This window comes from Lissotriton helveticus, chromosome 1_1, assembly GCF_964261635.1.
Source record: "Lissotriton helveticus chromosome 1_1, aLisHel1.1, whole genome shotgun sequence".
Classification (NCBI taxonomy): Eukaryota; Metazoa; Chordata; class Amphibia; order Caudata; family Salamandridae; genus Lissotriton; species Lissotriton helveticus.
In genome coordinates, this window is record NC_136057.1 from 457,028,791 (window position 1) to 457,055,062 (window position 26,272).

Here is a 26,272-nt window from a genome sequence, read left to right on the forward strand (position 1 = left end):
AAGAGGACATGTGTCTGAGACCTACCACTGTAGTGTCTGTGGATGCAGTTGTAAACTGCCATGTTGCCCTGACATGTGCGTCCACTTGCCAGGCCCAAACCTTCCCTTTCCTTACATATAAGGCACCTCTAAGGTATGCCCAAAGTACCCCCATCAGCAGGGTGCATTGTATATGAAAGGTAGTACTGGTGTGTGAGGCATGTCCTGATAGTGAAACACTGTGTATTTCATTTTTCACTATTGAAAGGCTATCTGTCCCACAGGCTTATCATGGGAATTGCACTGTAACATTTTTACATATGTAGCTTTCCATAAAGACAAGATAGAAAAATGGAGCTTAGGCTCTCTGAACTCAGAATTTATTAACACACATTTTGCTAAAGGTGGTTATTTAATTCTGTGTTCGAAAATGCCACTTTTAGAAAGTGGACATTGTCTTACTTTACCATTCTGTGCACCTCTGGCTGTTTGTGTATTCAGTGTCTGGTGTTTGAGTGACAGAAGCTGGGGATGTGCATTCACTCTAGACAGTCAACGGGGGGGTTGAGGTGTGCCCTGCCTTGCCTGGGGGACCCATCGCTGGGCTGAATGGACCTGGTCTACATTTTGAGTGGTGGGAGGAGTTTCGCTTGCAGCAGAATAGACTTTGTCTTCTTTTTTGCAGTGCAGTCTCCACCCCCTGTGGTCATGCTGCACCAAGGAGGGCAAGACAAGTTTAGACTGGGCTCAGAGACCCGTACACTAAAGCGAACAATAACAAAATGGGGTATAAGTATTGGACCTAAAAGCCCACGACTTTAGATTATTTCCAAGAACAAGAGAACCCTGCCAAGGAGACAAGTGGAAGGACTGTGTGAGGAGCGCTGCCTTTTCTGAAAGAGGGATGGGTTGGCCTGCAGTTGCTGCTTCTGTCTGTGGTGGAAGAAAATAACTATTTTTCCCCTGCTGTGGTATCCTGTTTGTGAAGGAAATATCCATGGTCTTGTGTGTGCTGGCCTCCTGTTGGAATTCTCAGGGAGATTAAAATAAATCACAAAAGATTCTTGCTGGATCTTAAAGTGTCCTGCCTGGGAGAAGAGCTGGAGAACCTGTGTGATGAGGGCTGCCCCTGCTTGTGTGGGGCAGGAGGGCCAACAGTGTCCTCCCCTGCCTGGAGCAGGAGAATGACTGGATGGTCCTTCACCTTTAGTTTTGTGTAAACAAAACAAAGAACCTACAAGAGTGCTTTATTGCCTGGAAGTTCCCTGTGTTTCACATGAGGGGGGCACCTCCCTCAGCGCTTGGTTTGCAGACAGTACAAGCTGCTCTGCCATGCAATATTGTGAAGCCATGGGGGAGAGAAGGTCGTTCAGACCCCGAGCCAGGGTGTGGGAAGTGCTGGTGTGTCCCTTGAGAACACAAAGAGATGATGGACGGAGCGCTGAAACTTTTCAGATGCTCACCCCCAGTCACAGATCTGTTGAATCCATCATTGTGACGTAGGTCCTGTGCTGTCCATGCCAGACGTGAGTCCCTTGCAGCAAGTGTTGGACACTTTGTTGGCAAATTTCCAAGAGTCTCAACCATTCACCCGCTGAATAAAGCTCCAGGTGTTGCCTAGCAATGTACCAGAAAATGCCGAAGTCGATCCTCACCCAGAATGAGGAGCCCAGCCTTGCCTGCCCAGGAGATGAACAGGATGGCCAAGATTAATCAATGCAGCCATCCTGAGAGATGGCCACTGCATGCCTGCCCTGAGGCCTGAGACTCCAGGATTGAAGTTTGTCAGGGACCCAGCTGGTAGCGTGGGCAGGAGCGGAGCAGGAGGTCAGAAACATGCCCCTGCTCCTCCACCTGCATTGAGGATGCTGCACCGCGTGGTCGCAGGCAGCCATCGAGTCCTGCTCCAGTGTATTCAGGGGCATTGTGAGTGGTGAATCGGTGTGGGAGAGCAAGGTGCTGGCCTCTCCCCAATCGACCGCACAAGACCCAAGCGAGGTCTCTGATTTGTGGTTCTGCCACAGCTGCCCGGATCCCTGGATAGGGAAGAAGGAAGGACCAGGTGAGGTCTCCCTCTCCTTGCTGTACTCGGTGGTTGTCTACACACCACAGGGCCTTCTAGGATTAGAAATGAGGTACAGGACAGGAGGGAATCTCTCAATGGAGGTCCAGGTCCTGTTCAAGTTACTTTTCTGAAATTACCATATGGCCGATATTAGGAGCACAGATGCAGCTCCTTGGGTGATTTATGGGTTAGGCCTTCAACCTAACTGCTGCATTTTCTTTATGCTATGATGTTGTGCTTTGCACCTGATACAAAGTGTTTGTGGTCTATTGTGTAAGTTATCAGTATTTATGTCATTGCACTAACTGTGATGTTACGCCTGAAGTGAGTTAGGACCTGTGCAAGTATGATTATTAACTTTGGTGCTCTCTGAGTTTATGCCTAATATCTTAAATGTCTTTGAATGTAAAGGCAGTAACTGTTATGTGTATGACAATGGCATTATGGCAAAGTGATTTATGATCTGTGCAACTTATAAGTATATGTTTTAGTGCACTAATTGTGTTTGTGTTGATTGTCTTGTTGGCAAAGTGATTATTGATTTATGTGATTGGGGTCTATGTGTCTTATATATAATACACTGATATTTTTATATCACCTTATTTGGAGTCTCTTTTTGTGGTGTGCCTAGTGTGTTACAGGTGTTTGGGTGTGTTGTGCAAACGCTTTACACATTGCCTCTATAGGGATAAGCCTGACTGTTCTGCCAAGCTACCAAGGGGGTGAGCAGGGGTTGTCTTGTGTCTGTAACTCCCTTACCCTGACTAGAGTGGTGGATTCTGCCTGGCTTAGGTGCATACCCTGGCCAACCAGAAACCGCATTTTGAACATGAGGTAATTCCACTTGGTCTGCGGAAGCTTGCTCTGCATGCGCACTGCTTTAATGATGAAGGAAAGGCAGTGCAATAATCTGCATGTATGATTGTTCATCACCTGTTTAAAAGGGTGATGTAAAAAATAAGTAATTTAAATATGTCTTGCATTCACAATCCTCACTTGAAGTTTTCTTCATTCAAATTGGGGTGCAACTTGTCACTCGGTCACATGAAAACACTTGTAGAAAACATAAAAGTAAACATTAATGATTCCTACAAGTGAAGCAAGACCTCTTGCCGAGTGTGCATCATAAGTAAATCCTTCCCACTTGCTGACACTAGCGCACGCGCTCAGATCAAACTGATGTGAATAAAGCCACATCGTGATCTGCCACACAGACTTCTGTCTGTGCAGGGGTTTATTCGCCACGCTTTGAGTATTCCAATGTGCGAAATAAACCAGCATGTTAACAAATTTCTGAAAGGATATATGAATGGCCCATTCCTCTTGTTTTCAAGTTCGCTCGTAGCATCCACCTTTCTTAAAGATATTGCATAGTCTTTTCCAACGTTTATGTTAGGGTTTACTTAACCCTTTAAGGGCTGCGTGCGTTCAGCGGACGTCACCTGCACTTCCGCTGAACGTCGCGGCCCCGCCCGCGCAATAGAACGTTCATACCAGCGCGGAACGTTCAGCGCAGCGGAGGGGTTAAAAGAGCTTATCATGGCCATAGGAGTTGTTATTATTATTAAATGTGTTGTTTACTTAGATGCTGTTGCGCAATAAAGAAACCATGAGCTACGTGTATCAATATTAGGAATAACTATTACCTAATTACAATTTTCTGCGAATCGCAATTAGGTAATGGCTATTCGTAATATATGAAACTCCATGAGTTTCATTTAGCGATATCTAGGGGGTTGCAAATTGACGTACCTCACAAATATTAATGAGGCAGGTCATTTGCGACCCATTAGGAATCGCTAAAATCATGGTTATGGTGGCCTGCCGGGTTTAGCAGCCCACCATGTCCGTGATTACTTTCAAATAAAGCAATCATTTTTTTCAAATGCATCCTGTTTTCTTTAACCTCCTGTGTGGGCGTGTGCTAAGGAGGGCCGGGGGCCGGCCGAACACTGCCCACTCAATAAAACATCTACACAGCGCACAAATGTGCGCAGCACGGATAGGGTTAAAGGAAAACTGCTTGCGTTTAAAAAAGATAATTAAAAGTTATCTTTTCATTTTTTTAGAGAAGGCAGTGACTGCCTGCTCTAAAAAAAATGTTGTCCTTCCATTCACAAATGGGAAGCTGTCCATTGGGGACCCCTTCCCATTTGCAAAAGGTTACCATCAACTTCAAGTTGGTGGAGAAATGTGATTGTTTTACGACTGCATTTCAATCGCAAAACATTCATGCATACCACTGCGATTCGGTATTAGGAAGGGACACCATAAACATGCCCCATTCTAATACCGAATTGCAAACCCTATTTGTGATTTGGTAATAGGTTACTGAATCGCAAATAGGTTTTGGTAATAGGCCTTTTTTCCGGCCGCAAAAGGCCCAATTTTACAAATCGAGCCATTTGTGACCTTGAAAAAGGTACATACATGTGGCCCCAAAACTTTTAGCAGTGGAAGCCTTACAGGGGGTAAGGACAAATCCTGGGCACTCTTGTAGGCACCTTGGTGCGTAAATATGTTCAATAAAGTTTTGAGTCAAAAGTTGAACAAAACTGTTGTTTGATTTATTTCATCATATTTTCATCGTCATGGTAGTTTGTTAATCATAGTTCCATATTTTCGTAATCATATTCCAATCATATGATCAAACATCAAAATTTCAATGTTTTTGTTGGATTATACAATCAAAATTGTCCCCGATGCATTTCGTGCAAAGATGCACTTCTTCAGGGGGAATCTAGAAAGTAAAAGGAAACACAATGTAGGGCGCTGATACAGGAGTCCTAAATACACATCATGCATTAGTGGTGAATGAGTAAAAAAAGGAGGGGTGAAGTCCGGGTTTATTTAACAGTAATATAAGGGTGTGGGGTCATCACCAGTCTAGTGAGAGGAAACACATGCCATAAAGAATAAAATGTGATTTAGAAGAGTGAGAGTGCACGGAGAGAAAATAAAGAAGAACAGAGATCCTGAAGATTTGACCCGAGGTGTACGTATAGGTATAAAAAAACGGCGCTCTGAAATGATTAATCACTTGTGAACGGAAAAGACGTTGTGGAAAGCGTTAGAAAACCATTAAACACAAATGTGCCACCTTACCAGGTATGAGTAGAAAAACCGGCATTCTACATAATCCAGGGAATCTCCGCGAAAGTGATCGTGAACCCGGAAGACGCCGGGCATGCGCATAAGTGCGAAATAAGATCACGAAGAACATGAAAAGTGAAAGCAGACTAGGCTGCAGGGACGGTAAACAACGCGAATGTAACAAAAAGTGTGGAACCAAAGCGGAAAGTCCGAAAGGAAAATGAATAAAAGTAAAAAATAATAAAAAATAATTATGAAGATAAAGAATGAAATGGTAAATGAAATATATTAAAAAAATGAGAAGAAGATGAAGAGAAATGGTGAGATTTATACATGGAAATACGCTAACAGGACACAGAGGAAAACTTACTTAAAGTGAAAGAAGGATACGCACAATAGAATAAGAAGGTACAGGGGTAGAAACAAGGTATATGGTAACAGAAGAAATAATAAGGGGCTGTGAGAAAACAGTGAAAACAATGTGAAATCTAGGATGTATAGAGGGCAAAGGTTAACACACATAGGGGAATCAATCAAATAAGCAATAAAATTAGCAATGAAAAGTACAGATTGAGTGATCTGAAATTTCAATTATCTCCTAAAGGCAACAACTATATTCTAATCTGTCATTTAGTCCTTTAGGGTGCATGGCCAGAAGGCGATGTATCCAGTACAGTTCACGGCGTAACAGGTTTTTGTTGTTGTCTATATGTGGATGTTTTTCCACCACTTCCAGGATGAGGAAGCGAATTTGGCTGGGGTTATGGCCATGTTGAATGAAGTGAGCTGCTACGCAGGATTTGAGATTTTTAGTGCGTATGTTACTACGGTGCTCTGTCAGTCTTACTTTAATTTTTCGTTCAGTTTTACCCACGTATGGAAGGCCACACGGGCATTTCAACATGTATACCACGTTTGTGGAGTCGCAGGTGGCATTGACTCGAAGTCGTATGGGCGTCCCTTGAGTGGGGTGAGATACACAATTTCCTGGTATGATGCTACTACAGTGACCACAGTTGTAGCATGGTATAGTACCTTTGTAGGTCATTTGTTCTTTGGTGGAAGATTGTTTTAACATAGACCCAATATTTTTAGAGCGTTGGTGTGCAAAGATGGGTGGTTGGTCAAATATTTTGTTGAAGTCTGTTTCAAATTGTAGCATTTGCCAGTGCTTGCGAATAGATTGTTTTATTTTTGTAGATTGTGTCGAATATTTGGAGACAAATACAACACGGGTGTCTGATTCTGTAGGCTTTTCTCTGGGTTTTAATAGTTCTTGTCTAGGTTTGTTCAAAACTCTGGTTTTAGCTGATTCTGTAAGGTCATCCGGATAGCCTCTTTGTCTGAATTTTGTGATGATTGTGGTGCTATTATGGTCATAGTTCTCTGGTGTGGATGCAATCCTTTTAGCCCGCAAAAGTTGCGAGTATGGCAGATGTCGTTTCAGGCTGGGTTGGTGGAAACTCTTATAGTGCAGGTAGTTGTTCCGATCGGTGGCTTTGGTGTGTATTGAAGTTACAAATTCATTATTGGATAGTGTAATTTGTACATCAAGGAAAGATATGGATTTAGAATGAAAACTGTAGGTGAATTGAATACGGTTGTCCACATGGTTTAAGTCATTGATAGCTTGGTGAAGTTGATTCTCATTCCCTATCCAAACAAGGAAGATATCATCGATGTATCGATAGTACGCATGTATATGTGGTTGCCACATTTGATGGTTTAGTATATGTTTGGTCTCGAATGAGTGCATAAACAGATTTGCATATGCAGGAGCCGCACAATTGCCCATGGCGACTCCTGATAACTGTTGGTAGAATTGGCCGGTAGAAGCTTTAAAGTAACTGTGGTGTAAAGTATATTGCATTAGTTCCATGATGAAAACTTGTAGGTCCATGGGTTTTTGGCTTTGTACCAGAGCAGTTTCTAATGCTTCTAATCCCAAGTTGTGAGGTATAGATGTATATAGGGAGTTGACATCAATGGTACACAGGATCACAGGTTGGTTGGGTGAAATATTGATGTTTTGAAGCTTGATTAGAAAATCTGTAGTATCCTGTATGTAAGTGGGCATGTTTGTCACAGATTTTTGTAAATGTTTATCGATGTACTTGCCGGTTGGTTCATGGATAGAGTCACATGTACTCACTATAGGTCTAAAAGGTGGCTTAGTGGCGTGCTTATGAATTTTGGGGACCAGATAAATGTATGGTATCTGAGGATGTTCTTTGACAAGATATCTTTTGTCTTTTTCCGTGATGGTTCCAGTCGAAACAGCTTTGGTGACGATAGTAATCAGAACTTGTTTGTATTCGTGGGTGGGATCAGTATTCAAAAGCATATACAGATCAGGGTTGTTCAAATGTACGTCAAGATTTTGATTGTAGTAGCAGGTGTCTAAAGCTACTAGTGCTCCTCCTTTGTCTGCTTTACAAATTTTCATGTTACAATTAGAAGAAAGTTGTCGTAGTGCTTGAAGTTCATTGGTAGATAAGTTAGAGCGATGTTTTTGAGGAGTTTTAAAGATGGTGTGAATGTCCTGTTGCACTGCTATTTCAAACGTGTCTAACACTTTGTGACTTGTAGGTGGAATGAAAGAACTTTTTGGTCTTAATCCCATAAGGGTACTGGATTCTTGAGCAGTTTGTGGGGGACACACGTTGGTGAAAAAGTGTTTTAGGCGCAGGGTTCTCATGAACTTGTAGAAAGCGATAGTAGTATCAAGTTCGTTGGTGTGGTATGTAGGTACAAAATGTATGCCTTTCTGGAGTACTTGTTGTTGAATGTTGGTAAGTGGAGTTTGTGAGATATTTATCACTAAATTCTGTGACTCCACCAAGTTCCTGGGGTCACTTGGTGGACCTGAAGTTGACGGTTGGTCTGGTCTTGTGCGATCAGATGCACTGGGTCTTGGTCTGGAACTTTACAGACACTACGCCTTCTTCTTTTTTAGAAGTTGGCCAAGCATCAACCACAGACCCAGGAGGTCCCGCAGGACCCACAGATTTACCACCCGCGAAATCCACCAGGAGTCACAGAATTTAGTGATAAATATCTCACAAACTCCACTTACCAACATTCAACAACAAGTACTCCAGAAAGGCATAAATTTTGTACCTACATACCACACCAACGAACTTGATACTACTATCGCTTTCTACAAGTTCATGAGAACCCTGCGCCTAAAACACTTTTTCACCAACGTGTGTCCCCCACAAACTGCTCAAGAATCCAGTACCCTTATGGGATTAAGACCAAAAAGTTCTTTCATTCCACCTACAAGTCACAAAGTGTTAGACACGTTTGAAATAGCAGTGCAACAGGACATTCACACCATCTTTAAAACTCCTCAAAAACATCGCTCTAACTTATCTACCAATGAACTTCAAGCACTACGACAACTTTCTTCTAATTGTAACATGAAAATTTGTAAAGCAGACAAAGGAGGAGCACTAGTAGCTTTAGACACCTGCTACTACAATCAAAATCTTGACGTACATTTGAACAACCCTGATCTGTATATGCTTTTGAATACTGATCCCACCCACGAATACAAACAAGTTCTGATTACTATCGTCACCAAAGCTGTTTCGACTGGAACCATCACGGAAAAAGACAAAAGATATCTTGTCAAAGAACATCCTCAGATACCATACATTTATCTGGTCCCCAAAATTCATAAGCACGCCACTAAGCCACCTTTTAGACCTATAGTGAGTACATGTGACTCTATCCATGAACCAACCGGCAAGTACATCGATAAACATTTACAAAAATCTGTGACAAACATGCCCACTTACATACAGGATACTACAGATTTTCTAATCAAGCTTCAAAACATCAATATTTCACCCAACCAACCTGTGATCCTGTGTACCATTGATGTCAACTCCCTATATACATCTATACCTCACAACTTGGGATTAGAAGCATTAGAAACTGCTCTGGTACAAAGCCAAAAACCCATGGACCTACAAGTTTTCATCATGGAACTAATGCAATATACTTTACACCACAGTTACTTTAAAGCTTCTACCGGCCAATTCTACCAACAGTTATCAGGAGTCGCCATGGGCAATTGTGCGGCTCCTGCATATGCAAATCTGTTTATGCACTCATTCGAGACCAAACATATACTAAACCATCAAATGTGGCAACCACATATACATGCGTACTATCGATACATCGATGATATCTTCCTTGTTTGGATAGGGAATGAGAATCAACTTCACCAAGCTATCAATGACTTAAACCATGTGGACAACCGTATTCAATTCACCTACAGTTTTCATTCTAAATCCATATCTTTCCTTGATGTACAAATTACACTATCCAATAATGAATTTGTAACTTCAATACACACCAAAGCCACCGATCGGAACAACTACCTGCACTATAAGAGTTTCCACCAACCCAGCCTGAAACGACATCTGCCATACTCGCAACTTTTGCGGGCTAAAAGGATTGCATCCACACCAGAGAACTATGACCATAATAGCACCACAATCATCACAAAATTCAGACAAAGAGGCTATCCGGATGACCTTACAGAATCAGCTAAAACCAGAGTTTTGAACAAACCTAGACAAGAACTATTAAAACCCAGAGAAAAGCCTACAGAATCAGACACCCGTGTTGTATTTGTCTCCAAATATTCGACACAATCTACAAAAATAAAACAATCTATTCGCAAGCACTGGCAAATGCTACAATTTGAAACAGACTTCAACAAAATATTTGACCAACCACCCATCTTTGCACACCAACGCTCTAAAAATATTGGGTCTATGTTAAAACAATCTTCCACCAAAGAACAAATGACCTACAAAGGTACTATACCATGCTACAACTGTGGTCACTGTAGTAGCATCATACCAGGAAATTGTGTATCTCACCCCACTCAAGGGACGCCCATACGACTTCGAGTCAATGCCACCTGCGACTCCACAAACGTGGTATACATGTTGAAATGCCCGTGTGGCCTTCCATACGTGGGTAAAACTGAACGAAAAATTAAAGTAAGACTGACAGAGCACCGTAGTAACATACGCACTAAAAATCTCAAATCCTGCGTAGCAGCTCACTTCATTCAACATGGCCATAACCCCAGCCAAATTCGCTTCCTCATCCTGGAAGTGGTGGAAAAACATCCACATATAGACAACAACAAAAACCTGTTACGCCGTGAACTGTACTGGATACATCGCCTTCTGGCCATGCACCCTAAAGGACTAAATGACAGATTAGAATATAGTTGTTGCCTTTAGGAGATAATTGAAATTTCAGATCACTCAATCTGTACTTTTCATTGCTAATTTTATTGCTTATTTGATTGATTCCCCTATGTGTGTTAACCTTTGCCCTCTATACATCCTAGATTTCACATTGTTTTCACTGTTTTCTCACAGCCCCTTATTATTTCTTCTGTTACCATATACCTTGTTTCTACCCCTGTACCTTCTTATTCTATTGTGCGTATCCTTCTTTCACTTTAAGTAAGTTTTCCTCTGTGTCCTGTTAGCGTATTTCCATGTATAAATCTCACCATTTCTCTTCATCTTCTTCTCATTTTTTTAATATATTTCATTTACCATTTCATTCTTTATCTTCATAATTATTTTTTATTATTTTTTACTTTTATTCATTTTCCTTTCGGACTTTCCGCTTTGGTTCCACACTTTTTGTTACATTCGCGTTGTTTACCGTCCCTGCAGCCTAGTCTGCTTTCACTTTTCATGTTCTTCGTGATCTTATTTCGCACTTATGCGCATGCCCGGCGTCTTCCGGGTTCACGATCACTTTCGCGGAGATTCCCTGGATTATGTAGAATGCCGGTTTTTCTACTCATACCTGGTAAGGTGGCACATTTGTGTTTAATGGTTTTCTAACGCTTTCCACAACGTCTTTTCCGTTCACAAGTGATTAATCATTTCAGAGCACCGCCGTTTTTTTATACCTATACGTACACCTCGGGTCAAATCTTCAGGATCTCTGTTCTTCTTTATTTTCTCTCCGTGCACTCTCACTCTTCTAAATCACATTTTATTCTTTATGGCATGTGTTTCCTCTCACTAGACTGGTGATGACCCCACACCCTTATATTACTGTTAAATAAACCCGGACTTCACCCCTCCTTTTTTTACTCATTCACCACTAATGCATGATGTGTATTTAGGACTCCTGTATCAGCGCCCTACATTGTGTTTCCTTTTACTTTCTAGATTCCCCCTGAAGAAGTGCATCTTTGCACGAAATGCATCGGGGACAATTTTGATTGTATAATCCAACAAAAACATTGAAATTTTGATGTTTGATCATATGATTGGAATATGATTACGAAAATATGGAACTATGATTAACAAACTACCATGACGATGAAAATATGATGAAATAAATCAAACAACAGTTTTGTTCAACTTTTGACTCAAAACTTTATTGAACATATTTACGCACCAAGGTGCCTACAAGAGTGCCCAGGATTTGTCCTTACCCCCTGTAAGGCTTCCACTGCTTTCATATCGAACGCACCTTTTGGACCTGGAAGGTGACTTCCTGCGCACCTATTTAATAGATTATCTACATTACCTAGTTCAATTGTATTTACCTTGGAGTGCAGCGGCCCTCATATCTTGTTCCCAAAACTTTTAGACCATGGTCGCAGCTACCACTAGTGCAAAAGGTGTACAGGCACCGGATGTCAGGTTATGTGGGGCTGGTTTCACCTCATCAATGGCTGTTTTTAAATGCCAAACTACGGGGTGAGAGGGCTCAATGACCCGTTTTCATGAAAGCTGCCAGTATCCAGGTCAGCTCTCTCGAGCTCTCCAGGCTCTGCAGCTAATGACAGTAGGAGGCGACCAGAGGGGATGAACGACAATCCATCTGCAGAGTTTTGCTCAAGAGCATGGCACTCTGTAGGTGGATGTCTGGATTGCGTACATGTGGGAGCGTATTTGAGCTAGGAGTCCTCACACAGAAGCACAAGCTATATTTGTTTAGAGGATATGCTGCACATGCCCCAGGCAGCACAGCATGTCTGCTAAAAAGTGGCTGTCAGTTCCCTAATCAGAGCATCCCTGCACCCAATTAGATTTTACAGAGAGAAGCCAGGCTGGGTCCCAAACCCTGTCCCAGCTTCTGATAACGCTGTACTTCCAGCCCTAGCATAAGATGGCAGAGGGTTTGAACTAGGCCCGGACTAAATTCCATTTATTACTGCATAATTTTGCCTAATTTCCAGCATTTCACTTTATGATTCTTACATGAAATACCTGGGATCATGCCATTTTGCCATGTCAACTAATAAAGACTTCATTCAGTTAAAACTCCTATCGTGGGAAGAACACTAAAAAAAAAACACGAGCAACTGTTGTTTGGTGACACCTGATGTATTGCAATTTCTTTGCCTGAAATGTGTCCTCGAGCCAACAATGAACTCTAGCATACATTTTGTACCAGCATGTTGCATTATAATAAGTAATTTCACATCATTTATTTGGGTATTTCACAACATTTCAGTGAAGGAAATGACTCTACTTTTGCCGAGGCCTAGTTTGAACCAGTTCTTCCTCTCAGCCATCTTGCCCCTACTGCTCAGCCTGGCTCCTCTTTTGCAAAACATGATTCCAGCCTTGCTACAGCCATCCATGGGAGGGGCATCAGCAGGGAAACCAATGTAAGCAAAAACTCAACTCCACTGTTGCTCTGTGCATGTGAAGGTGAGTGAAAATAAGAGTGTGTTAGTGAGAGTGACTGACTAAGACTGAGCGCAAATAGTGAGAGTGAGTGAGCCTGCGAAATATTGAGTGTGATTAAGTGTGTTTAAGAAGCAATAAGGGATGTAAGTTACTTTGAGCAAGAGTGAGCGGGTGGGATTGATTGTGAGGGGCAGTTAGAGTGAGATAGAATGACTGACAGAGAATGAGTGAGTCACGATGAGAATGAGTGAGTGCAAGGGAGTGAGTATGAGTTAGTATGAGTGAATAATATGGGAGTGCATGTTATGCTCGGGAGTCTAACATTGGCACAAAGATCCAAAAGCTAGTTTTTGGCTTATGGAAGCACCCACGGCAACTTACTGGAGATGGCATATTGTAGATCATTCTTGACATTGCAGAGACACTTGTGAGAAAATTCAGGTTCTGGCATGGTGCCAATTCTTGGCATGTGGAAGCACTCATGGAAATATGCTAGTCCTGGCACATTGAAGGCAATTATTAAAAAAGGAAGGCAACCTAGGAATGTGGGGGAACTGGCAACATTACAAAATTCTGGTGCTAAAATACTCGAGGTAATTTTTTTCATTTGGGGAATCTAAGGGTGTATGGGTGGCAGGCTCAACATTCTGGCAGTGGTATATTGTAGGTAATTCTTCACACTGGGTGCACCCATGAATAACCATGCTGTCCCTGTCACACTGAAGATAATTCTTGACATATATGGGACACACATTTAACGTGACCCACCCATGAGAAGCGCCAGACTTAATTGACACATCATGAAAATATACGCTTCTCACATGAGTGATTTTTCAGAGCCTATTGCTTTCTAGTAAATGTATATGAGCTCTGTGCCTTAAAATGCACTATTTGACCCCCTTGTTTTCAACATTTTTTGAAGGGAGAACCCCTGAGTCATCTGAAAAGAAGTTGGCTTGCTCTCTGCTTTGTCTAATTTGTGACAAGGATTACACCCTACTACTTTCAAAGATCACCAGTCACTAATGGATTATAGCCACTTACCACAGCTTGTGCTTTAAGGTTAGCGATTGGAGTACGTTTTTTTCCTGCAAGTTCACAGAGTACAGCAGTTACTCTGGTGGTTGACGGGTGCTGCTGTGCACAGACTGTTATTAAGAATGCTAAACATGCTAAGCATATTTGTGCTTTGAACGTAAGGTTAATACACATTTGAATGTACCTCTTGCTTATGTTTTTAGAAACCTTCACCAGTTTCTGGCACCATGTTTTAGATATTAATACATATAAGTGTAGCAGATGTTTGTTTCAGTATTTCAGATTCAATACTGTAATTGATGAGCGAATTATACCCAATGAAGTCATGCTTATTCTGCAGCTCCCTGTACTATAGAATTTCTTGTGTTCCTTGCATAAGTGTTCATTTGCCTGTGTGTGCAAGTGAGAGAGAGAGAGAGAGTCAGTATCAGAGTGTTACACTGCTATTGTCTGTTTAGTACCTGTTCTGCGTATGTTATGCAAACATACACTGCTTTTGCATATGCCATACAGCTGTATGTGTGCAATGAAAGCTTGCACTACTGCACTAGTTGTACCTCTAATATGTGTGTCAGTGGTGCCTGCAATTCTGCTGTACGCAAAGTATTTTGTTCTATTTGTTAGAAAAGCTTGTATTTGTGCAGCCCATGTCCTACCTTTGCTGTGTGTTTTACGGATGTATGTGATGAAGCGGATAAACTGCTGAATCCCTATTTGACACATAAAATTGAGCCTGACACCTTTTGAGAGAAAAGTGACAAATGTGCACAATTTGTGTAGACTATACATTGAAGAATCATGAGAAATTGATCATAAAGAGACATAATTACTGCATCATAAAAGCATGCAGATGAATGAGTGTAGACAAGATGAAAAGTCTCATTGGAACAGGATTGGTTCGTATTTACTGAATTGCAATGGTGTATTCCTTTAACGTGAAATAGAATTGTGAATGTGATGACTCACGTATTATAGAGATTTTATTAACCATTCTCTTTTAAATATTGATATATGTGAAGAATTACCAAAATCAAATGGAAATTAGATAGCACTAGAAACGTTTATTGGAGGGTTTGTTAAAACACTAGCTTTGCACATGGTAAAGTGTGCACTAACCAAGAAAAGAGAAATGGGGCTGCACGTTAATGCTAATTTCAATTTCACTGAAACTTTGAGAGAACGATCTTCATACATGTACGGATGAAAACCTCTAGAAATGATTTCATTACTTCATGTTTTAATAATATTACACGTTGATGGTTTGAAATGTAGTAATATGCCATAGTTACACGTGCTAATTGCAATGAAACTAAAATGCTTTATAAGTGACATAAATTGAAGAGTAGAATATAAGGTCCTTGAAACTATAGAATGTAATATGTATATCTATTAATGTATATCACATATTTCATGAACTAAAATTCAATTTAGGTCTGCATTTTCTTTATCTTGCTTCATTCTGTTCTCATGAGAGGGGTTCATACATTTGCGATGTGAGAGGAAGCCATGTTTCATCAAAAGCGTTCCCATACACATACCAGGACTATTTGCAAATATTTTGTTACTTTGGAAACATCTGCCATGGGAAACTGTCTTCTTCAACTCACTCGTGCCTTTGCTAAAGGACTGGTGTTTACAACTTTCTTTTTGAATGGTTTGGAAGCTTACACAATGATCACTACCTTTTTTCCCAAAAAATGTGTCTTCTTTATGCTGCATGACATTCAGCATAGTTATGAACTGACCACTGGACTAGGTGGTCTGACCAAGTGAGGTGACCCGAGGAGAACTTGAGAAATTATGTTATACTTTGGACTGATGATAAGGATGGCACTCTTTTTGATACTTTGCCACCTTTCTACTGATGATTGCTTCTTTTTGGGCTGAGAAACAGCTTTCATTTCTTGCAGACTCTACTGGTTTTCCTTGGTCTGACGCATATTCTGTGTGCGCTATTCCCGAACTTCTTTTCCTCATAGGAGAGAACTTTTGAGCTGATAAAGTTCAAGTCCCTTCCTGAACCCTTTAGATCATTGGTAATTGATGGCCCGCACGAGATGCATTTGATTATGCTGTACTCCTAGATTTAATGTCTAAGATTGATGCATTTACTTTTCCTAACTTACTGATAAAAATCAAAATATTGTCAAATCCTGTTTCTGTCTCTCTTTGACTTGTCTCCAATAATTGATTGTGCATCCAATATAGTATCAATGAGGGATGGGAATTCTAAAGGAGAGGTCTCTAATCAACAGATTCTAATGTTACTATTTTGCCCCACCTTAACCCAATTATTGGTTTGTATGATTTTGGTCCTACTGAATTTCTTGAGGAGATTTGATCTAGCTGTAATAATCTTTATTATTACAGTATAGTTTTGAGAGTTATATAAATGAATATAATTACTAGCCTGTAGGCAGTTACCCAATGCTGGTCCTCATTGGATAACTGGATTGGATCCCCGATATCAACCTCTCTCGGCACTGTTTAAGATCCATCAGAAGGACCAAGTATTTGACTCTGAGGTGTAGTGCCATAAGTTAATAACACCAAAGTAAATGGGACCAGTGGCACTACAGCTGTTGTAAAATCTCTTCACTGGCAAAGGTAAATAAAATTGAATTTATTAATTCTTGCTTGTTCAGTCCTTAGGTCAGAGCCCTAGAAAATTCAATTTTCCCTCAACTACTGCCCTGGCATAAAGGGTCACAGGCAGGGTTGGCCTTAAAGCCTGAATCTCTGGGATTCCAGTGCTGAGAAGGCTAGATACATTCTGCTCCACCACTCTTGGAAGGGGAGAGGTGGCCCTGAATTGTATCACAGCGTTTGGCACCCAGTGGCACTGGCTGATGTCTATGATTCGCTAACTTTATGCCCAGACCTGCATGTAGTATACCCATTTGTGGGAGGGGAAGCGGATAAGACAATAGAGACAGGACCTTCACTTGTCTACTTTGTTTGGTAAAGTTCTATCACTTGGCAGATACACTCACACATAGGCCTATGCTCAGATGTTACTTACACACATTGTTAAATAACGTGGTACTTACTCTAGAAAAAGACACATATTACTTCTACTCACAAATAGTCCGATCCATATCCAGATCTCAATTACATCCACGGGAAAACACATACAGCCAGATGTTCTCGACACACACACGCTCATATATTTTCACACACCGTCAAACACATAGACAGACATGGAAATCACAGTTTGATAAAGAGACAAGAGTGGTTCACTCCGGGGCTCTATGCAGCAGTGGAGGCGGCATTACCAAAACCATTTCTCGAGCAGCAGATGCTATCATTCTTGTTTGGAAGGGAAGTGGGGCACGACTGCAAGCAAATGTCCGAACCATTTATAATTCCTTTCATCCGACAAACCAATCTGCTGCACCCCAGAGCAAATAGGGACCGTTTATTTGATGCGATGTCTGGCTTGTTCGTGAGAATAGTGGGACATTTCTCAACAACCCTGAGGCCCTGAAAGGCTAACGCGGCTGTGGCAAAGTCATCCAGGCTCCACCTTTTACTGAGTAGTCAGGTCTATACGCAAAATCAGTACAAACAAACATTGGGCAGGTGCCAACACACAGCCTATTCAACATACCGTATGTACTGTATTTAATTCCTTGCACGATTTGTTACCTGCACCCCCCACAAATATCCAGAGGCCTCCTGGCACACCTTACTGCCTCGTTAAACCATGTCCTCTTAAAGTAGAGGCCGAGTCCATTCAGGGGCCTGAAGTTTTCGGCACTTCAACTCTTAGGGTCTGTTATTGAACTGTAGTATCCTGAAGCTAATTCTCCCCAGCATTTTGTGTGCTATATCTCACCCAAATATACCAAAGAAAAACTGTCCGCCTCCTGAGGATGTCCTAACTTTTAATAAGTACCGATGACTTCCGCCACTTATTCACAGGAATAACCTTCTGCAGTATCCAGACTGATTCGCTTGTAAAGGAGTCAAATATCTGAATGACCCCCAGGTTGCACCAATAAACAAAGCAAAGATTTCAGTTTTTCTACTTGCTATATCCTGGACCAAAATAAAAACATGCTTTAGCATTCCACTAATGGATGCAGTACTGATTTAGGCTGATGTTGTTTTGAGTTTCGTTTCTCCTTAGTTGGTCAAGAAATAAAGTAATCCTTTTTGTATTCGAAGACAGTATGTTCTCATTCTACTGCAGGTTCAGGAATTCAACCTCATTATTCTTAGACTAAGGAGATACCCGGAATGAATTTGAAGAAGACTGGAAGGTGAAAAGGGAGGACGCCTTTCGCGTCTGGCCTATCTGAGAACCAAGGCCACTGGAAAGGAGCTGAACAGACTAAGGCTCCTGTAGAAAGTTACTAAAAATGTTGCAATGAGAAAGTTCATTATGTGACGTATTGTAGGTTGAACATTGTCTTTTTGTATGATGCACAGGGACAGATTCGGGAAATTCTGCTTTTTCGTCGTAGAAGGAGCATCATAGAGCGAGCTCCATAGCTGTAAGCTATCAGACCCATTTGACGTGAGTACTTCTTAGGAAGTCAACAGGTGCTGACACCGTTGGGATATGATATACATGAGATAGGCAAGACCCTCATTTAGAGCAGTGAAAGGAAAGATATTTTTCATTTATCTACTCAATGAATAGAGAATTGGACTCAGCTTCTATTCTGTGTTGCATTTTGATTTTCAAGTTCATAACATTATGCCTTTTGTGCTGAATGAATTATATCCGTAGACTTGGCTCTGTATTGATTTTTGTGAACCTATATTCTCTGATATTAAGGTGTGTTTATATTCAATTATTTTTGGCCTCATAATAAATCCATCAATACTAAGTCCAGAGTCTGTGGTCCTGTAAAGCATGACTAGTTGTAAGTATAATCTTGAATTGTTTTGCTCCCCTTTACCACTTTTAGCAGGCAAATAAAAGACCATCAGTATTGAATTCAATAGGGAAGGCAAGGAGTAAATTGAGTGTAATCAAATGGTAGCAGAGGATGGTTTGCCTCTAAAAAGAGAGGAATTAGAGTAGAATCGGAAGAAAATTGGGCTCTGGATACGTAGTAGACGACAGAGAAGGTGAAGACTGATGGAGGTTAACGGATGCTGATGGTGCGGCGGAAACGGTGGTATTGTGTGTATGAAATTGTGTGCTGTGTCAGATTGCGGTGATGAATTAATTGTATGATGTCTTGCGGAGTTGGGATGTAAGTTGAGGGATTGTGGGTTAATTGGTTTACTAGCTCAGACACATGTAGATCAGAAAGTTTGGTGAGCGGACTGAAGAGTTGGTCAAGATCCTGGGATAGTTGTATTTGTAATTTTCTGATCAATACTGTGGGTGTCGTGAAGCGCTATTGACGAGTCACTTGTGATAGGGAACTTTGTGTGAATGCAGGAGTACGTCACGGTAGAAAGCCTAAGGTACTGGGGGTGGACTATGGCGATTGTGTGACCAACGCGGGTCGCGGGTCACAGCGAACAAATGTTCTTGCATGCGTGTTCTATCGATCTTTTAGCAGACGGACAATTACTTGTTTTATGTAACTGTAAGTTATTGTGACTGTGTTAGGAAGCAGTTACTTGGTGTAATAGCTTTTGGATATGCAGTTACATGTAGTATGAATGTGTGAGCGAGCGTACGAGGTGAAATTGTAAAGGAGGGAGAGCCGCTGCAAAGGAAGCAGTGACGTCAGTGTGCGCCACGCTGGGATTGGTGGAAGTACGTCCGAAGTTAAATATTGACATTTGGATTGCAAATAATTGATTTTTATGATGAGATGTTTTAAGGTGTTGCAAGGTTTTTGAAGAGGTGACACAGGGGTGGTGACTCAGGTAGGAGAAGAAGCTCCACCTGAGAATACCCCGGAACATTATATTGCAACAAATGTGGGACTCCATACTATAGTGTGACTCCAAAATTGGCAGACAATTACAGAGAAGGAGGGGGAATTGGCTTTCCCTCATTATGGGTCATTTCGAATGGAGGTGCTGTACCAGCTGAGGGGAGTGATGGCTTCTCTGAAACCTCCCCCTCGACCAACACAATTTGAGGCATTAGATGCATGGATGAGAGCAGCAATGGCGAAGAGAAGAGAAGCGTCACAGTGAAGAATGAAAGAGGCAATGAAGGCATATCAGGATGCTAGGTGGGCTGCACAACTGAAGAGATGGAGAGTAGACACCATGGAGGGAGAGCAATTATATCCATTCAGGTTGCTTGAAGGAGGGTTTGGAGGAAAGTGTAAGACAGAGGAGGACAGTGATACAGATTTCTAGAAAGACTGTTAGCAGAACGTCCTCCACCTTGTGACTCCAGGTTGGAGCCGGAGAAAATGCAGCAAATGGAAGAAGCTTTAGGAGTGGGAGGAATGGGTTCAGAGGAGCAGAAAACAGGAGTAAGAAGGAGAATGTCAATGGGAATAAGAAATCCAGGAGTATCCAGAGGGATAGAGTACGCAGCTCCTGAGCCAGACGACACAGCATGTACCATGCAGTTGCCAGAAGCTCTTACGGTACCAGGTACTATTGGACCTGTAGTTTCAATATATCACCCTAGAGAGAGGACAGGTGGAAATCAGCCATAAACAGGGGAAGAGACTATATCTGGAGGGAGTCTTACAATCAGTGGATCAGGGATGGCCCAAATGCCAGTGGAAGCTAGTACTCCACTGCCAGCTACGGCTGATCAATCAGGAATGGACAGTGTTTCGGAACGAAGACAAACAGGAGTAAGCATGGGCGTAAAATCCGTTCCGCTCACGGACTTTGCAGATTTTCGGCAAATTCGCAATCCGCGAACTCTCGCGAACTTGCCGAAAATTCGTAAATCCGTGTGAAGCGGATTTTTTGCTTGGTCGCACTTGCCAACTAGAATACTATACAATTTTGCAGGAGTAAATACTTGCGAACACGTAGATGCGGCGGGCAGCGACAATCTCGCAATTGCGAGATTGCAAAATTTGCAATTTCGCACAAGAAATCCACCAGCAGGCAGCATAAACCTTGAAAATTATGATTTTTATCAGAATAACTCCTCAGGTTGACATTTGCCTGCAGTTTTTTTTGCAAGGAGTCAATTTTGGGGCGGGGGGGTGGGAGGAAGGAAGTGCCCCACTGTCTCCAACTTCCTGTTCCTGTCCAGCAGGCTCCTCCCAGTGCTTTCTTTATGTGCTGGTCACTTTGATTTGGATCTTGACCTGGAAGGATTACTTTTTGTGGATGCTGCTGGATATTTGGATTTTTGCAAAACTGAAAACACTCAGCAGGTGCAAAAGTTCAATCTTATCATTAGTAACCATTCCCTGTAGTGCCTGGAAGGATTACTTTTTGTGGATGCTGCTGGATATTTGGATTTTTGCAAAACTGAAAGCACTCAGCAGGTGCAAAAGTTCAATCTTATCATTAGTAACCATTCCCTGTAGTGCTGAACTCTGAGGGGCCCCTTCAGAGTTCAGTTGCCTACTTGCAACTATTCTATGACCCTGCTCTGACCCTCACAGCAGGCTCAGAGAATAGCTACAAGTATACAACAAAGGTCCTGTTAAAAAAATGACACTGCAACAGAAAGCAATTACAGATAAGGAAGCAGGTGCCAGCCTGGAAGTTCAAATTCAGTGACACATTAATCAGCCCCTAATTCATTCATGTCAGTTGAGGCAGGGCAGGTGTGCTTTTCCCCCCATAATCTACAGTGATGAACTAGAGGGTGGCATGGGTGAGCCAGAGGGTGGCATGGGTGAGCCAGAGGGTGGCAGTGGTGAAACAGAGGGTGGCAGTGGTGAAACAGAGGGTGCTGTGATGAACCAGACGTAGAAACAACATGGTCACGACCGTTGCTACCCGACAAGTAAGTTCGCGTTTGCGAACTGGTAAAAAACCTTTGCGAAATGGCAGAAACACTTGCGAACACAAAAAAAAAGGAATCCGCAAAATTCGCGAGAGTTCGCGGATTTTGCGGATTGCGAATCCGTAAATACGCAATTTTGCGGATTGCCAATTCGCAAAATCTGCCTGGCAAATTCTAAGACAGACATCAGAATGTGGGTTCCACATCTGAGGTAGTCAATGATACAGGGAAGGGAAATGGATATGAGATGAGAAGCACCTAGAGTACTGTTCGAACCACAGAATGTATGTGAGCGTAACCATTGGAGAAGTCGAAGTTGTGAGAGAGAAAGTCGCCCAGTGTTGAGAATGGAGGAGAGTGTAGGTCCAAGGAGTGCGCAAAGTTGTGGCAGGGGAGAATCAGGAAGTGAAAGAGGTCAGAGGATCATACAAGTTGCAATGAAAGCACCATTGCTAGGTGTGGTAAGATTAAAAGCAGAAATAGATGAAGTGATTGTAGGAACTCTGCCATTGGAAAGAATTGAAACATATGACCCAAGCGAGTTGCTATTCGTAGCTAAGGATGTTGCTAAAAAGGCAAAGCGAGCTCACAAAACATTGGTACAGTTGGCACGAAGGTATGAGGTGGATTTGACCAAGACGAAATTGATGCAGGGTAGCTGCAGATTGAATTATACTGATAAAGACCTGGAAGAAAAGCGAACAACAGGACTAAAGTCACAAATTAGAGACTTGGTGATAGGGATGCACCCGTGGAGAGAATGAGACAAGTGGGAAGAAAGGTGGTCTAAAAAGAAAAGTGCCAAGAAAGTGATAGGAGATATTAAGCCTCCGGGTGGAGGGACGGAACAGCAGGAAATTTCCCTCTGAGAGAAGTACAAAATGGGGGCTATGTACATGTACCATGGAGCAGGGGTGATTTGGCAGCATTCACTAATGATTTTCCTCGGCTGGGGAAAAAACACGCTGACTGGTATAAACAGATTGACCGGTTTGTCAAGATTTTGAAGGTGTTATGGATTGATTTGAATACCTTGTTTGATATAGTGGTCCCGGGTGATTTGTGGACGGCATACAAGGTTGCCATTGATTGGCCCACTGCAGAGCCAGCTAGAGATGAGGTGAATCATGGTCCTTCACCCGAGGGACTGAAGAAATATGAGCAAGTGATCACATGGTTACTATCCAAAAAAGCTCCTCAGACTGATGATTGCCTTAAAATCGATCATACTACTCAAGATCCTAAGGAGTCGGTACATGACTATAATGAGAGACTTTTAGCGCCTTTTAAACAACATTTTGGGGAGCTGCTACTACGACCAGCATTCTTCCGAAAGAAAAAAACATATGACAGAGCGTTCTCAGGAGCAGCCCCCAGAATATGGAACTCACTCCCTCCAAACATCAGGAAGATCCAGAATCTGGTAATATTCAAACGGGAAGTGAAGAGCCTGCTGATGAATAGATACATTACTTAATGAAGACCACTGATCATGGATCCGCTATAATACTGCCTTAGTACAGATCATGTACGCCATCAAAATAGGAGGCTCAGACAATACTATAATGGAATATGTATCCTATGATATGGGAACAACCCAAAGGCCAACAGGAATGGAGATTTGATTGAACACGAGAACAATATCTTTCATGAACCTATACCGTGCTACCTCATACATGAACCTATACCGTGCTACCTCATATTTGTTATATATACATGTTTTGTATTTCATTTAATCATAGCATATTTACTTTTGCTAACGTCGCATGTGTTACGAATTTATATGTCATCTACCTCACTGCGATTGCTTGCTAACGGCTTATACATATGTTAACCTTGTTTCCTTTTCCTACCTCATGTTAAGCGCTCTGATACCCACGGGTCTTGTTCGCGCTATACAAAACTTTATAATAAATAAATAAATAAATAAATAAACATAGTGGATTGGACACCATTGAGCAGAAAGACATGGGACAGTTTGTCTCGAAATTTGTGTTGGGATTGAAATCTGATATTAGTTTGATGATACAGCATCATTTGATATGTTGGTAGAATAAGTCAGTGGTGGAAATTCTGTGTTATGCAAAATACTGCAGAGGCAGCACAAAAGCGCAAATACGGTAGAGGCAGCACAAAAGAAAATTAAGATAAATTGATGTTGGTACAGTTGAGGAATGCAAAAAGGCGTGAGCGGATGTAAGGGGTTGGAGGAGCGATGGATCGAGGAAGAGAAAGTGGTAGAGGAACGAATCAACAGACAGTACCTCAACCTGGACAGGGAAGAGGAAGGGGTATGGATGCAGGTACAGGAGGTGATTGGGTGGAAAATCAAAAGAAGGTCACTGCTTGTCATTATTGTCACAAAATCGGGCTTTGGAAGTGCGAGTGTCGATTAAATCCAGCAAATCAAACGCAATATGAGGGAGAGGGACAGATGTCTGAGGATTTGAAAACCGTGACAAGACCTAGATCCATGTATGGGGGAGGTTGTGAGTCACACATACAGATACCTCAGCCTCCAGGAATACCCACAAGTAATCAGGTATTTCATCAGATACCTTATTTTGAAATACAAGACAGATTTGACCAAACTCAAGGTCCTTATGAGAGAGGGGTGCAGGGAGAGTGCACTTCAGGTGCTCTTCTGAAAGTAGATCAGAGTAGACCGTTTGTAGATGCAGAGGTGAATTGACATCCTGTTACCTTTTTGTTAGAGACTGGAGCTGCGCGCTCCACCGTTAGGACAGAAGTGGTCCTAAATGTATCCCTTTCAGGACAATCGATTCAAGTGGTGGGAGTTACCAATTTGAAGATTACTAACCTGTTGACAAATTAATTACCTTGGAGAATAGGACAGTTCCGAGACAAACATCAATTTGTGGTGTGCGATTCAAGAACAATCTGTCTATTGGGATGAGATTTTTTGTGTAAATTAAATTGTACCATATCTTGCAATCCAACGGGTTTGGAGTTGCAAACCTAAGATGACGATGCCAATTTTAAAATGGCAAATATGAGCTTGTCCAGAAATGTCCGTGGTTCTCACGATAGAGAACTTACCTCATGACTTGAGAGATTAGGTTTGTCCGAAAGTCTGGGATTTCACAGGTGAGGAAATAGGATTGATTCAGGGGTTGAACCTGTTAAGATACAGGTCAAACCAAATGCTGAATTCCCACGAACTCCGCAGTATAAAGTAACTCCAGAAACTGTGGCTGGAAAAAGACCTGTAATCGAGTCCATGATTGCACAAGGCACTCTGAAGGAGATAAGAGGAAGTCCCTGTAACACACCTATTATGGGACTACAGAAGCCTAGGGGCAAATACAGAATAGTGCAGGATTTAGGCAGGGTTAATGAAATAGTGATTCCATGTTGTCCTGTGGTACCAAATCCAGGTGTTATATTATTTCAGATACCATGTGAGGCAGAATGGTTTACTGTCATTGATTTATGTCAGGCATTTTTCTCCATACCACCCCACAATGATTGTCAATATTTATTTGCATTTAGGATGGATGACCGTGTGTTAACATGGTGTTGTATCCCTCAAGGGTATACAGAAAGCCCCTCTATCTTTAGTCAATGTTTGAAAAAGAATCGTGAAGTGCTAGTGATGCCTCAGAGCTCAGTTTTGGTCTAGTATATTGATGACCTTTTGGTCGCATCAGAGACCAAAGATGCTTGCAGGATCGACACAGTGGCTTTGCTGAATCATTTGTCAGAGAATGGACACAAAGTATCCCCAAATAAACTTCAGTATTGCCAAACAGACGTGCAGTATCTAGGTCACCGGATTGATCGCATAGAGATTATTTTGCAAATGGGAACTCCGAAAACACATAAAGAATATATGTTTTTGGGAATGGTTGGCTATTGTCTGCAGTGGATCCCAAATGTTTCCTTGCAAACAAAGCCACTGTTGAGGTTGACTCGAAAAGACATTAGTGAGCCGGTACCATGGGACACCAATTGCTTGAGAGCCTTACAAGTGCTGAGAGGGAGCATATATCGCGCTCCAGCTCTGGGAATACCAAATTACAAGAAAGAGTTTTCGCTCTTCTTCTGTGAAAAGGAAGGATGTGCATTAGCAGTCCTTGTACAGACATATGGAGATGCCCGTAGACCAGTGGCTTATTTTTCTGCTACGTTAGATCCAGTAGCTTTTGCATTGCCCGGATGTCTCAAACCTGTTGCTGCAACAGGTGTCAGCATTGAGAGATGTGAAAGCATAGTGAAGGGTCACCCACTGATTGTTTATGTGCCACATTCAGTAGAACTGTTAATGACAAGAACTAAGACACAGTATCTAACGAATAACAGACTTACAGAGTATGAGCAGGGGTTATATTGGCTTCCGAAAATGTTAGTCTGAAACGTTGTACCACTTTGAATCCTGCCACGTTGTTGCCTCTACCGCAGGAAGAAGGAGAGGACTGTGAAGAGCATGACTGTCTAGATGTTACTGAGCTATCTACCAAACCCAGACCTGACATTGTTGATGAACCACTGCCCGAATCTGATTTGATCCTTTTTGTTGATGGT